This window comes from Meles meles, chromosome 6 (genome assembly GCF_922984935.1).
Source record: "Meles meles chromosome 6, mMelMel3.1 paternal haplotype, whole genome shotgun sequence".
In the NCBI taxonomy this organism is placed as follows: Eukaryota; Metazoa; Chordata; class Mammalia; order Carnivora; family Mustelidae; genus Meles; species Meles meles.
This window is the reverse complement of record NC_060071.1, coordinates 152,326,185-152,341,351: the sequence shown is the minus strand read 5'-3', so window position 1 is coordinate 152,341,351 and position 15,167 is coordinate 152,326,185.

Here is a 15,167-nt window from a genome sequence, read left to right as displayed (position 1 = left end):
AAGATTTCATTTCTTTTGATGACTGCATAGCATTCTATTGTGTATATATACTACCTCTTCTTTATCCATTCATCTGTTGATCGACATCTAGGTTCTTTCCATAGTTTGGCGATTGTAGACATTGCTGCTATAAACATTTGAGTGCACGTACCCCTTCAGATCACTACGTTTGTATCTTTAGGGTAAATACCCAGTAGTGCAATTGCTGGGTCTTAGGATAGTTCTATTTTCAACATTTTGAGGAACATCCATGCTGTTTTCCAGAGTGGTTGCACTGGCTTGCATTCCCACTAACAGTGTAGGAAGGTTCCCCTTTCTCCGCATCCTCGCCAGCATCTGTCATTTCCTGACTTGTTAATTTTAGCCATTCTAACTGTTGTGAGATGATACCTCATTGTGGTTTTGATTTGTCTTTCCCTGATGCTGAGTGATGTGGAGCACTTTTTCATGTGTCTCTTGGCCATCTGGATGTCTTCTTTGAAGAAATGTCTGTTCATGTCCTCTGCCCATTTCTTGATTGGATTATTTGTTCTTTGAGTTTGCTAAGTTCCTTATAGATTTTGGACACTAGCCCTTTATCTGATATGTCATTTGCAAATATCTTCTCCCACTTTGTCCGCTTTCTTTTGGTTTTGTTAATTGTTTCCTTTGCTGTGCAAAAGCTTTTGATCTTGATGAAATCCCAATAGTTCATTTTCGCCCTTGCTTCCCTTGCCTTTGCCGATGTTCGTAGGAAGATGTTGCTGCAGTTGAGGTCAAAGGGGTTGCTGCCTGTGTTCTCCTCAAGGATTTTGATGGATTCCTTTCTCACATTGAGGTCCTTCATCCATTTTGAGTCTATTTTCGTGTGTTGTGTAAGGAAGTGGTCCAAATTCATTTTTCTGTCTGTGGCTGTCCAATTTTCCAAGCACAGTTTATTGAAGAGGCTGTCTTTTTTCCATTGCACATTCTTCCCTGCTTTGTCAAAGACTAGTTGACCAAAGAGTTGAGGGTCTATTTCTGGGCTCTCTATTCTGTTGCATTGATCTATGTGTCTGTTTTTGTGCCAGTACCATGCTGTCTTGATGATGACAGCTTTGCATTAGAGCTTGAAGTCCGGAATTGTGATGCCACCCACTTTGGCTTTCTTTTTCAATATTCCTTTGGCTATTTGAGGTCTTTTCTGGTTCCATATAAACTTTAGGAATATTTGTTCCATTTCTTTAAAAATAATGGATGGTATTTTGATAGGGATTGTATTAAATGTGTAGATTCCTTTAGGTAGCATAGACATTTTCACAATATTTATTCTTCCAATCCAGGAGCATGGAACGTTTTTTCATTTCTTTGTGTCTTCCTCAATTTCTTTCATGAGTACTTTATAGCTTTCTGCATATAGATTCTTAGCGTCTTTGGTTAGGTTTATTCCTAGGTATCTTATAGTGTTGGGTGCAATTGTAAATGGAATTGACTCCTTAATTTCCCTTTCTTACGTCTTCTTGTTGGTGTAGAGAAATGCAACTGATTTCTGTGCATTGATTTTATATCCTGACACATTACTGAATTCCTGTACAAGTTCTAGCAGTTTTGGAGTGGAGTCTTTTGGGTTTTCCACATATAGTATCATATCATCTGTGAAGAGTGATAGTTTGTCTTCTTCTTTGCCTATTTGGATGCATTTAATTTCCTTTTGTTTTCTGATTGATGAGGCTAGGACTTCTAGTAACATGTTGAATAGCAGTGGTGATAATGGACATCCCTGCCGTGTTCCTGACCTTAGCGGAAAAGCTTTCAGTTTTTCTCCATTGCGAATGATATTTGCGGTGGGTTTTTCATAGATGGATTTGATAATATTTTGAGGTATGTGACCTCTATCCCTACACTTTGGAGAGTTTTGATCAGGAATGGATGCTGTACTTTGTCAAATGCTTTTTCAGCATCTATTGAGAGTATCATATGGTTCTTGTTCTTCCTTTTATTAATGTGTTGTATCACATTGATTGATTTGGGAATGTTGAACCAAACTTGCAGTCCTGGAATAAACCCACTTGGTCGTGGAGAATAATCCTTTTAATGTACTGTTGAATCCTATTGGCTAGTACTTTCGTAAGAATTTTTGCATCTGTGTTCATCAAGGATATTGGTCTGTAGTTCTCTTTTCTGGTGGGATACTTGTATGGTTTTCGGATCAAAGTTATGATGGCCTCATAAAATGTGTTTGGAAGTTTTCCTTCAATTTCTATTTTTTGGAACAGTTTCGGGAGAATAGGAATTAGTTCTTCTTTAAATGTTTGGGAGAATTCCCCTGGGAAGCCGTCTGGCCTGGGCTTTTGTTTGTTTGGAGATTTTTGATGACTGTTTCAATCTCCTTACTGGTTATGGGCCTGTTCAGGTTTTCTATTTCTTCCTGGTTCAGTTGTGGTAGTTTATATGTCTCTAGGAATGCATCCATTTCTTCCAGACTGTCAAATTTGTTGGCGTAGAGTTGCTCATAGTATGTTCTTATAATTGTTTTTATTTCTTTGGTGATGGTTGTGATCTCTAATCTTTCATTCGTGATTTTATTTATTTGTGTCCTTTCTCTTTTCTCTTTGATAAGTCTGGCCAGGAGCTTATCAATCTTATTAATTCTTTCAAAGAACCAGCTCCGAGTTTTGTTGATTTGTTCTACTGTTTTTTTTTTTTTTTGGTTTCTATTTCATTGATTTCTGCTCTGATCTTTATGATTTCTCTTCTCCTGCTGGGTTTAGGGTTTCTTTCTTGTTCTTTCTCCAGCTCCTTTAAGTGTAGGGTTAGGTTGTGTACTTGAGACCTTTCTTGTTTCTTGAGAAAGGCTTGTACCACTACATATTTTCCTATCAGGACTGCCTTTGCTGTGTTCACAGATTTTGAACCATTGTGTTTCATTATCATTTGTTTCCATGAATTTTTTCAATTCTTCTTTAATTTCCTGGTTGATCCATTCATTCTTTAGAAGGATGTTGTTTAATCTCCATGTATTTGGGTTCTTTCCAACTTTCCTCTTGTGACTGAGTTCTAGCTTCAGAGCATTGTGGTCTGAAAATATGCAGGGAATGATCCTAATCTTTTGATACCGGTTGAGACCTGATTTGTGACCCAGGATGTGATCTAATCTGGAGAATGTTCCATGTGCACTAGAAATAATGTGTATTCTGTTGCTTTGGGATCAAATGTTCTGAATATATCTGTGATGTCCATCTGGTCCAGTGTCATTTAAGGCCTTTATTTCCTTGTTGACCTTTTGCTTGGATGATCTGTCCATTTCAGTGAGGGGAGTGTTAAAGTTCCCTACTATTATTGTATTATTATTGATGTTTCTTTGATTTTGTTATTAATTGGTTTATATAGTTGGCTGCTCCCACATTAGAGGCATAGTTATTTAACATTGTTAGATCTTCTTGTTGGACAGACCCTTTGAGTAGGATATAGTGTCCTTTCTCATCTCTTATTATAGGCTTTGTCTTCAAATCTAATTGATCTGATATAAGGATTGCCACCCCAGATTTCTTCTGATGCCCCTTAGCATGGTAAATTGTTTTCCACCCCCTCACTTTAAATCTGGAGGTGTCTTCGCGTCTAAAATGAGTTTCTTGTAGGCAACATACTGATGGGTTTTATTTTTTTATCCATTCTGATACCCTGTGTTTTTTGATTGGGGCATTTAGCCCATTAACATTCAGGGTAACTATTGAGAGATATGAATTTAGTGCCATTGTATTGCCTGTAAGGTGACTGTTACTGTATATTGTCTCTGTTCCTTTCTGATCTACTACTTTTAGGCTCTCTCTTTGCTTAGAGGACCCCTTTTGATATTTCCTGTAGAGATGGTTTGGTGTTTGGAAATTCTTTCAGTTTTTGTTTGTCCTGGAAAATTTTTACCTCTCCTTCTATTTTCAATGGTAGCCTAGCTGGATATAGTATTCTTGGCTGCATGTTTTTCTTGTTTAGTGCTCTAAATATATCCTGCCAGCTCTTTCTGGCCTGTCAGGTCTCTGTGGATAAGTCTGCTGCCAGTCTAATATTTTTACCATTATATATTACAGACTTCTTTTCCTGGGCTGCATTCAGGATTTTCTCTTTGTCACTAAGACTTGTAAATTTTTATTAGGCGATGGGGTGTGGACCTATTCTTGTTGATTTTGAGGGGTTCCTCTGCACCTCCTGGATTTTGATGCTTGTTCCCTTTGCCATATTAGGGAAATTCTCTCCAATAATTGTCTCCAATATACCTTCTGCTCACCTCTCTCTTTCTTCCTCTTCTGGAATCCCAAATATTCTAATGTTGTTTCGTCTTATGGTGTTACTTATCTCTCGAATTCTCCCCTCATGGTCCAGTAGCTGTTTGTCCCTCTTTTGCTCAGCTTCTTTATTCTCTGTCATTTGATCTTATATATCACTAATTTTTTCTTCTGCCTCATATATCCTAGCAGTGAAAGCCTACATTTTTTAATATCTACTTTAAATTTTATTTATTGAATATTTAGTAACACTTCATAGGGGTTATAAAGTTATTTTCAAATAAAATAATAATGTCTTCCTCTTTCTTAAAATTACCCAGTTTATTTCAATATTTATTACAATTCTTTATATCTTTGATGGGAGATGATACATTTTTTATTTTACTTACAAATAAGAGCTTTGAGGTTTATAATTCTTACTGAATTGTGGAATAGAGTTGATACTTCAGAGTTACATAAATTTTAGAACAACTAAATTCCAACAGTACTGTCAATATCTATTAAATCACAATTTTTGCTGTTAGGTGATTTGGTCAGGCACACGGGCCATCTGTTGAATTGAATACAAGCTATGTAATCTGCTTGGACCATCTTTTTGTTGTATATAGTTTATCAAACTTATTTAATTATGACATGCTTCCAGATTTTTGTGGTTTGCAATATGCTCACTCCATGAAGTTCTGTCCATATTGCATTCCTTATTCACTGAGTAATGACTAACATTTCTTGTTGATTAACAGTCTGTTTTGCTTATCATTTAGTGATAAAAAAAATAGCACTGGATTATTTCTCTTTTTGGAAATCTTATGTGTTTATTGTTGACCAGAAATGTGTGTATTTCATTAAAATTGTTCAATATTCTCTTCCTTCCCTTTTTCAGAAATTTTGAGCATCCTATTGATATTAGGATAGCTTCCCTTCACTTCTTTTCTTGTCTTCAGAGACATTCTAAAATTGGAAGCATTAGAACAACCTGAGGGTTTTGATGTGGCGGAGAGTGGTAGGTTGGGGGAACCAGGCGGAGCTTAATAGAGAGTGCACATATCACATGGAGCACTGGGTGTGGTGCAAAAACAATGAGTACTGTTACACTGAAAATAAATAAATAAATTTAAAAAAATAAAATAAAATAAATAAAATGTGGAATTCTCTTCCCTTCTCAGATGGTTATAACCACCCTATAATTCAACAAATATTACAACCCATACCTGATTTTACATGTTTCATCTCCTGTAGATTATTATTATAGCCATCATCTAGAGATCTTTCAGATGTTCCTTTTAATTTATATTGATTACTGTTTTCTGGTTTTCCATGAAGAGTTGAAATTATATCTGCTTGCTTTTCTCACTTGAATACATTTATATAACGTAAAAAATGGACACTGATAATTTCTCTTATGTGGTATGAGCATTTTCTTTTCTTCTTTTTAATTAATTAATTAATTTATTTATTTATATATTTATTTTTAGCCTGACAGTATTCATTGTTTTTGCACCACACCCAGTGCTCCATGCAGTACGTGCCATCCCTATTACCCACCACCTGGTTCCCCATCCTCCCACCCCCTGCCCCTTCAATACCCTCAGGTTGTTTTTCAGAGTCCATAGTCTCTCATGGTTCATCTCCCCTTCCAATTTCCCTCAACTCCCTTCTCCCCTCCATCTACCCATGCCCTCCATGTTATTTGTTATATTCTACAAATAAGTGAGAACATATGATACTTGATTCTCTCTGCTTGACTATTTCGCTCAGCATAATATCTTCCAGTATCATCCATGTTGCTACAAAAGTTGGGTATTCATTCCTTCTGATGGAGGCATAATACTCCATCGTATATATGTACCACATCTTCCTTATCCATTCATCTATTGAAGGGCATCTTGGTTCTTTCGAAAGTTTGGCGACCATGGCCATTGCTGCTATAAACATTGGGGTACAGATGGCCCTTACTTTCACTACATCTGTATCTTTAGGGTAAATACCCAGCAATTCAATTGCAGTGTCATAGGGTATCTCTTTTTTTAATTTTTTTTTTGAAAATCTAGAAATATTTTTATTAATAAATTGACACTTCTATAATACCTTGTTTTTCTATTAGTTTTTTTTTTGGCTTTATGTTCTTTATATTTTAATTTCTTGAGGAATCTCCACACTGTTCTCCAAAGTGGCTGCACCAACTTGCATTCCCACCAACAGTGGAAGAGGGTTCCCCTTTCTCCACATCCTCTCCAACACACGTTGTTTCCTATCTTGCTAATTTTGGCCATTTTAACTGGTGTTAGGTGATATCTCCATGTGGTTTTAATTTAAATCTGCCTGAGGCTAGTGATGATGAACATTTTTCCTGTGTCTGAGAACCATTTGTATGTCTTCATTGGAGAAGTGTCTGTTCATATCTTCTGCCCATTTTTTGACACCAGTATCTGTTTTGTGTGTGTTGAGTTTGAGGAGTTCTTTATAGATCCTGGATATCAACCTTTTGTCTGTACTGTAATTTGCAAATATCTTCTCCCATTCTGTGGGTTGCCTCTTTGTTTTGTTGAGTGTTTCCTTTGCTGTGCAGAAGTGTTTGATCTTGATGAAGTCCCAAAAGTTCATTTTCACTTTTGTTCCTTGGCCTTTGGAGACATATCTTGAAAGAAGTTGCTGTGGCTGATATCAAAGAGGCTACTGCCTATGTTCTCCTCTAGGATTCTGATGTATTCCTATCTCACGTTGAGGTCTTTTATCCATTTCGAGTTTATCTTTGTGTACGGTGTAAGAGAATGGTCGAGTTTCATTCTTCTACATATCACTGTCCAGTTTTCCCAGCACCATTTATTGAAGAGACTGTCTTTATTCCATTGAATATTTTTTCCTGTTTTGTCGAAGATTATTTGACCATAGAGTTCAGGGTCTATATCTTGGCTCTCCACTCTGTTCCACTGGTCTATGTGTCTGTTTTAATGCCAGTACCACGCTGTCTTGGTGATCACAGCTTTGTAGTAGCTTGAAATCGGGTAACGTGATGCCGCCAGTTTTGTTTTAGTTTTTCAACATTTCCTTAGCACTTTGGGGTCTCTTCTGATTCCATACAAATTTTAGAATTATTTGCTCCAGCTCTTTGAAAAATACCGGTGGAATTTTGATCGGAATGGCATTAAAAGTATAGATTGCTCTAGGCAGTATAGACATTTTAACAATGTTTATTCTTCCAATTCAAGAGCATGGAACAGTCTTCCATCTTTTTGTGTCTTCTTCAATTTCTTCCATGAGAGTTCTGTAGTTCCTCGAGTACAGGTCCTTTACTTCTTTGGTTAGGTTTATTCCCAGGTATTTTATGGTTTTGGTACCATAGTAAATGGAATCGATTCTCTAATTTCCCTTTCTGTATTTTCATTGTTAGTGTGTAAGAAAGCCATTGATTTCTGTACATTTACTTTGTATCATGCCGCATTACTGAATTGCTGTATGAGATCTAAAAGATTGGGGGTGGACTCTTTTGGGTTTTCCATATAAAGAGACATATCGTCTGTGAAAAGAGAGGGTTTGACTTCCTCCTTGCCATTTTAGATATCTTTTATTTCTCTTTGTTTTCTGATTGCTGTTGCTGGACTTCTAATACTATGTTGAACAAGAGTGGTGAGAGTGGGCATCCTTCTCGTGTTCCTGATCTCAACAGGAAGGCTACCAGCTTTTTCCCATTGAGGATGATATTTGCTGTGGGTCTTTCAGATTTTATGAAGTTCAGGAATGTTCCTTCTATCCCTATACTTTGAAGCATTTTCATCAGGAACGGATGCTGGATTTTGTCAAATGCTTTTTCTGCATCAATTGAGAGGACCATGTGGTTCTTCTCTCTTCTCTTATTGAATTGTTCTATCACATTGAACATACATCACTTCTCACATTCTACTGACAGGAACTTAGTCTCATGGCCATGTCTAACTAAGGAAGGCTATGAAGTGTCTAGCCAGGGAGCCAAGAACCTAGGAAGGAGAAGGCACAGTTTGGTTAACAGCAATCTCCACCATATTAAAATAATAACTCCTGAAATCCAGAATGCATTATATACACAGTGGGTTTATTTGGGACATTCAGAATAATTCCCATTATAGAATGATTACATTACGTCAGGTACCATAGTAAAGGTTTCACATTTGTTATCTTATTTAATCTGTTCCTCTTCACCTGACCAAACCCTCACCATCCTGCACATGCTATGTTACTGAATTGCTCTATGAGTTCTAGTAGGTTGGGTGTGCAGTCTTTGGGGTTTTCCATATAAAGAATCATGTCATTTGCGAAGAGAGAGAGTTTGACTTCTTCCTTGCCAATCTGGATACCTTTTATTTCTCTTTGTTATCTGATTGCCGTTGCTAGGACTTCTAATACTATGTTGAACAAGAGTGGTGAGAGTGGTTATCATTGTCATGTTCCTGATCTCAACGGGAAGGCTTCAATCTTTTTCCCATTGAGGATGATATTTGCTGTGGGTCTTTTATAGATAGATTTTATGAAGTTCAGGAATGTTCCCTCTATCACTATGCTTTGAAATGTTTTCATCAGGAATGGAGGCTGGATTTTGTCAAATGCTTTTTCTGCATCAATTGAGAGTGCCATGTGGTTCTTCTCTCTTCTCTAATTGACTTGTTTATCACATTAATAGATTTGCAAATGTTGAACCATCCTTGTAACACAGAAATGAATCCCACCTGGTCATGGTGGATAATCTTTTTAATGTGATGTTGGATCCTTTTTTCTAGGATCTATATAAATGAAAAAAGTAAAAATAGAAAAAATAAGTATGTGTGTTTATAAAAATTAAACCTACTAAAATGTAAGGAGCAAGTATATAAAAGTAAAGAAAGATGAATCAGAAAATAAATAAAAAATAAAAATAAATAAATAAATAAATAAATAAATAAATAAAATAACTTAAGAATTAAAAGAAAGAAAGGTATGCATACTTCCCTGGGAACTGAAAGTGTTCCACATTTCATGATCATTTGACTTGGTGAGATGGAATTGTTCTGTGGATCTTCTGGGGGAGGTGCCTGCTATCATTATTCTCAGGGGTTTTGTTCTCATGGAAAGGCACATCTTGGAAGCAGGGAACAGGGCTTGGTGTAAGCAGGTCTGCCCTCCACTAGGTGCCACTGTTTTGCTTCCTCATGTCACTGATGGGTAGGTTGAATAAGACATCTGCTCTCTAGGCAGAGGTTGAAATTTCACATACACCCCACTCTTCAGTGAGTCCTCACAGAAGGGCAATCAACCCCTTTCTCTCCAATGTTTCCATCTGAAACCCTTGTTCACCCTACCTGTGTCTGAGCTGCTGTATCTCAAGCACATGATTGAGTTTCAAAACTTCTAAGGACTCCTATGATGTGGACCCATGTTATTCCTCCAGGGGAAAGTCTCATTCCTTTTTCCATTTGCCCACAGGTCTCAGGAAAGAGGTCACATGGTCAGATTGTGCTTCACTGTTTATGACAAATCAGAGCAGAAAGCCTGCACTTAGACTCACTGTTCAACCAGGTTCCAGGTTCTTTGTCTAGCATCTGTGCCTCATAATGGTGCTACACATCCTTCTTGTGACTCAGCAGACCTCAGACCCTGGAATTCTGCCCCAATTTGCCACTTCGGCACCTTTATGCCGGCCACATCCCCACAGTAGCACATTTCTAAAAGTTCAGATTTTGTGCGCTGCTGCTACAATGCATCTTGGTAGCTTCCAGAAGCGGACTCCATCCCTGATGTCACCCCCACAGCTATAGATGTCCCAAGACAACTCTCTGCACCTCCTACATTCCAAAAGGAGATCGATTTTCTATTTGAAGACTTGGAGGTTTTGTTCTCTCAGACCTCTGATTGACTTCGTGGCTGCTCAGAATGACTAGATGACTACCTAGCTGTGTTCCAGAAATCCAAGCCTAGGGACCCCATCTCCTCTGTCATCCTAAGTACCCCATCCCACATTTTCTCGTAACAATGAGGGTGTGATAAATTCCTTCTTCTGTATATGCTAAAGCTCAAACTTGAAATCGGGTGTTGTATTTTAGAATATCCTAATTTATTTCTCTCTTTGATCTGATCCAGTTGTCTTATGGCTCAATTGATCTTGCAATGAGCAATCCCATTAAATAGTATGCAATTATAATATTATTTTGCAGTAATGGTTGACATATGTTGTCCACCTACATAACCTCACTCACTCAGAGACTTAGAGAGAATGCACCTCCTGGCAGTGAGCCACGGGCTATGAGCAAGTTGTGAGGGGTGCTTCCCAAGGACAAGAATTGCAGGAACATTACTAACACCACTCCATGTCTCTATGCAGTGAACACAGGTGCATTTAGATGGCAAGGCCAGTTTTCCGTCTTCTTGATGCACAAGATCCATTCAGGGATGGAAACTGGTGGATGTGGAGACAGAACAGAAGTCTTGTACTCATCTAGCAAGGTCAAAGGGTCTGATCTGAGAAAACAAAAACAGAGTAGATCAGAGCTGCAACCTGAAATTGAGTTGGAATTGAAATTCTCTGCTGCGTTTGTTGTCAAAAGTCCCTGTAAATCCTTCAAAAAGTTGAAGGGTAGCATTTAAATATTTATTTATTATTTATTTATTTACTGCTCTCTAATTAGGTTGAATTTACTAACTGAAAGTCAAAGGACTTGGAACACTGAAAAAAATAAAACATTTTTTAAAAGAAAGTAAAAGAATCCATAAAAAGTTATCATATGGTTTCACTTATTTGTGGAGCATAACAAATAACATGGAGGACATAGGGTGATGGAGAGGAGAAGGGAGTTGAGGGAAATTGGAAGGGGAGATGGACCATGAGAGACTATGGACTCTGAAAAACAACCTGAGGGTTCTGAAGGGGTCAGGGGTGGGTGGTTGGGGAACCAGGTTGTGGGTAATGGGGACGGCACGTATTGAATGGAGCACTGGGTGTGGTGCAAAAGCAATGAGTACTGTTACGCTGAAAATAATTTTAAAAAATCTCACAGTGGACACGCAGACTGACTTTGTTAGTTCCCCAGGAGTTTGTTGCTGATGATGATACATGGAAGGAAATATTCTGATTCTCTTTCTGAGTTTCTTTCCAAGTAATGAATCAATGTTGTAACTAATTTGTCTCTACATTGCACCGTGCTACAACAGAACATTTAACTAACAGGCTTTGATACCTCCTGGTGACAACAAAGAGGTGAGAGGCTTCAGATGATCTCAGGGAAGTGACAGCCAGACTGCTTCCAGTACCTTGATGTAAAATCAATTTTATGGTACTTCCAAATGCCAGGTAACCCCCATCATGGGTGGACATAGTGGCAGCATTCCCAAAGGTGACAGGAGACCCAAACAGGGACTGGGAGAAGAGAGAGATTCTTCTGAAGGTATCCTTGGGAGAAGAAGGAATGTCCCAACAGAACTTCTCCTGTCTCCCTGAACAGAATCGTCTCATTGCCACAGAGACACAGATCCCACATCAGAAATAAGATTCTGTAAACAGGCTGATATCATTGCCACATAAAATTAGACTCACCAACTCCGTTAATGGACAGGGATTTGAATTATATGCTGAGTCATTAACTCATTGCTATAAATGATACCCTGGATTTCTGCTCCATGGTTAGCCCCTAGTATAGTTATGGGCATCAAGCTTTTCCAAAAATGCCTTAAAATTATTACATAAATATATTACATATGTCCTTATAGCATCTTCACAGAAACTGCCTAATATTAATTATGTTTTATTTATATTCCCATGATTGAAATTGAGCGTTCAAAAACACCTATGTAAAGTAGAAACCAAACAGAGCAGAGAATCTCGCATATGATGCAAAATTATTCCTCTGTATCTTCTTCAGTTTAATGGTTGTTGTGGAAAGCATATAAATAATACATTTTCTGAGCTCCTCAGCTACATATCTATTGGGAGAAGCAACTTTATTGTAATATCAGACACTGGAAACAATTCGACCCCCAAAGAACTTCTTAAAAAAATAAAATCCTGCTATGTCCATTCTTTGGAAAGGTGCTAATCATTAAACCAGTGATTCTTTTTAAGGTCTCTACTATATTAATTGTTTAAAACATATTGTATTTTGGTAGTTTTTATTTTAAAAAGAAAGAAACATCATTAAGAACTTAAATCTCACCTCCAAAAGGAATTTCTACACTCCCACAGTACTTTTCCAATCTGACATTAATCAGTCACATCTTATCTTGTGTTCCAAAGAGGTGTCCAGATCTCCTCTCCATTAAACACTGGAGCAGCTCCAGTGGAGACTTGTTTACCAAGCAAAGATCCACTTTGCAGTGACACACTGTGTAGAACCTCTCGATAGAACAAAACAGCAGTCAAGTTTGCAACAACAGAGGGTCCTTCCCAGAAATTGTGGGAATTCTAACAATCTACATATGTGCATGAGCTAGGCTTTGCAAAATGGATAAGCTAGAGTTACAGATGTATTTTTCAGGAAAAGTCGGTAAATTTCTATCAGACGATATGTTCATTGTTCAGGAAAATTCCAGAATGACTTCTGAGTGTGCCAGGACAAGCTCCCTCGAGGATATGGCCTAAAAGGAGAAGACTCTGACATTCTCTGGTAGATAAAAGTGCAGATTTTGAGCATCAGAATGAAGGGGAGGCTGCACCATAAAGGAAGTTAATCCGACATGGTCCTGAGAGAGAGAACCCAATTCTATGCAGACCATCATGAGGAGCAATCTATGGTCACTCAGAAGCAGAGGGACTCTGGGAAGCAGGAAGCAGTGGATACCCATGTCTCAATACTAAGCTGTTTGCAATGAAGTAATGTAAACCCTCTGGACTGTCACACATGACCATCACATCATGGTTGTGTCTGGAAGGTGTAGTTTGGAATGGATAAAAAGTGGTATAAGTATCCTTCCCATCCATACTTCTCAAGGACACTATTTACAGAAACCTCAACATAAGGGCTGCATTTATTCTCCTACCTGAATGAAGCAAAAATTAAAAGTGGGCAAATTATATTACAAAAATTAAAACAGATGGAAATACATGAATGATAGTGATGCAACAGAGAACTGTTAATACAAGGTGCAGGGTGGGGATGAGAATGTTAGAGAGGATAGACAGACAGAAAGGACCAAAACATGGACAGAAGGAGAAACAACAAAGCCAGAGATAATGAGACACAGTGAACAAACCCCCCAGGAATCCACAAGAGATACAAGGACTGGAGTGGAACTTCCCTTCTCACAGGATGAAGGATGGAGACCTCAAACTCTGGGGCTGATAGCTGAGTGCTCTCCTTAACTGTCTCTTTCTCTCACTCCATGGCTAATTAGTCAGCAATCTTGCCACTTACAAGTTCAAGACACACTCACAATCCAAACATTTCTCACTCCTTCACTTCTGCAACCTTGGACTGAGCTCCTATCAGTTTTCACTTGGACACCAGCAAAAATCTCCCCACCTTCCAGATTACAAGATCCCATGTCCCTATCCCACTCCTAATTACTCTCCACACCAGAGTCAGACAGAGAATCCTTTACCATGTGGAGAAGGTGAGGATTGTTACTGGCTATGGTCTGTCTTCCCTCCTCAAAGGTTAGCTCCATGAAGGCAAGTTCTTCTATTTCTGTTCATTGATGTATTCACAGAGACCAGGCGGGGCTATAGTTTGTGCAGTTAGAACCAAATAAATATTCGTTAATGAATTACACAAACAGTTACGGAACTGTACACTAGACTTCTGGGTAAAGAATAAAGGATCTGCATTTTGTATTCATTTGTGGGTCTTCAGAATGGTCGGGATCTGGAAATGTCTTTTTTTTTTTGTCATCATCATTGAATCTACAATGGCCTCTTGATAATGTTCACTGCATGAACTAGTGGAAAGAATGTCTGATAGATTGACCTAATATAACTAATATGGTGCCTAGAACTGGCCTGGGCAGAATATGTATGCTACTCTGTCCCATACACAAGGGCAGGTACATATAAAGAGTAGACTTCATAAGTAATGTCCAGTCTCCGTCCACTGCTGACAAGGAATGAAGGCTCCTGGTTTGAGGCAAAAAGCAGTTGCTGTTCCCAGGTGGTGACTGCAGTTCACAGCTGAGGTTAGCAGTGGAACTGAGTGGAGCATGTGGGAGTTACGGGCATAGTCAGAGGCTGGCCACTTGACATGACATCGATATCCTGGTGCCTGAGTGTCGGATTTGTTCATGCACAGGTTTCTTCTGCAGCAGGACAGCTCCTCCCATGCTGTTCTCCCTCCTGGTTCCTCGCATCGTCCATGGACAGGTCTTTCTGAGCTTCTAACTCAACCTTCTCCTGTCCACCTCTTTCTATCTTCAGTTCTCTTCTCCACAGCCAGCAGAAACAGTTCCTGAACAACAGGGAGTTCTTCTCTTTTTTTGGAACAAAGAACTCCTGGGTCAAAAGAGTGTGTGGATGAGGCTTGAAGCAAGAGGCTTCTTTCTGCTCTTTCAGATCTTCCTCCAGCTGGTGCTTCCAACTGCTGCCTTCAGAGCTGTCAGTCATTAAAACCAGTGATTCCAGATACAGACAGCAACACGACTGTATCCACAAGGATCGATTCTGGGGCATAGATGCCCCACAAAATAGTACATAGAGTACAATGACCATTTATGAATTCTACAGAATTAAGGCTAGTATAAAGTGACCCGAGAAGTAAAAATAGTTATGGGGAGATATGGTAAACAAGGGAAAGAGAAGAAGGAATTCCAGGGGGGAAATGCTGGAAATTTTAGGTAGAATTGATGCACTCACTGTCAAAAATGTTGATGGTGACACCTTTGTTTATATATCACACAGGTGTATGTGGGCCATTGATCTCATGTCAAATATACACATCAAACTTATGATAGGTAATAACAAAGGTGATTCTGGAGGGACACAGAGAGAGTGAATGTTAAAGACAT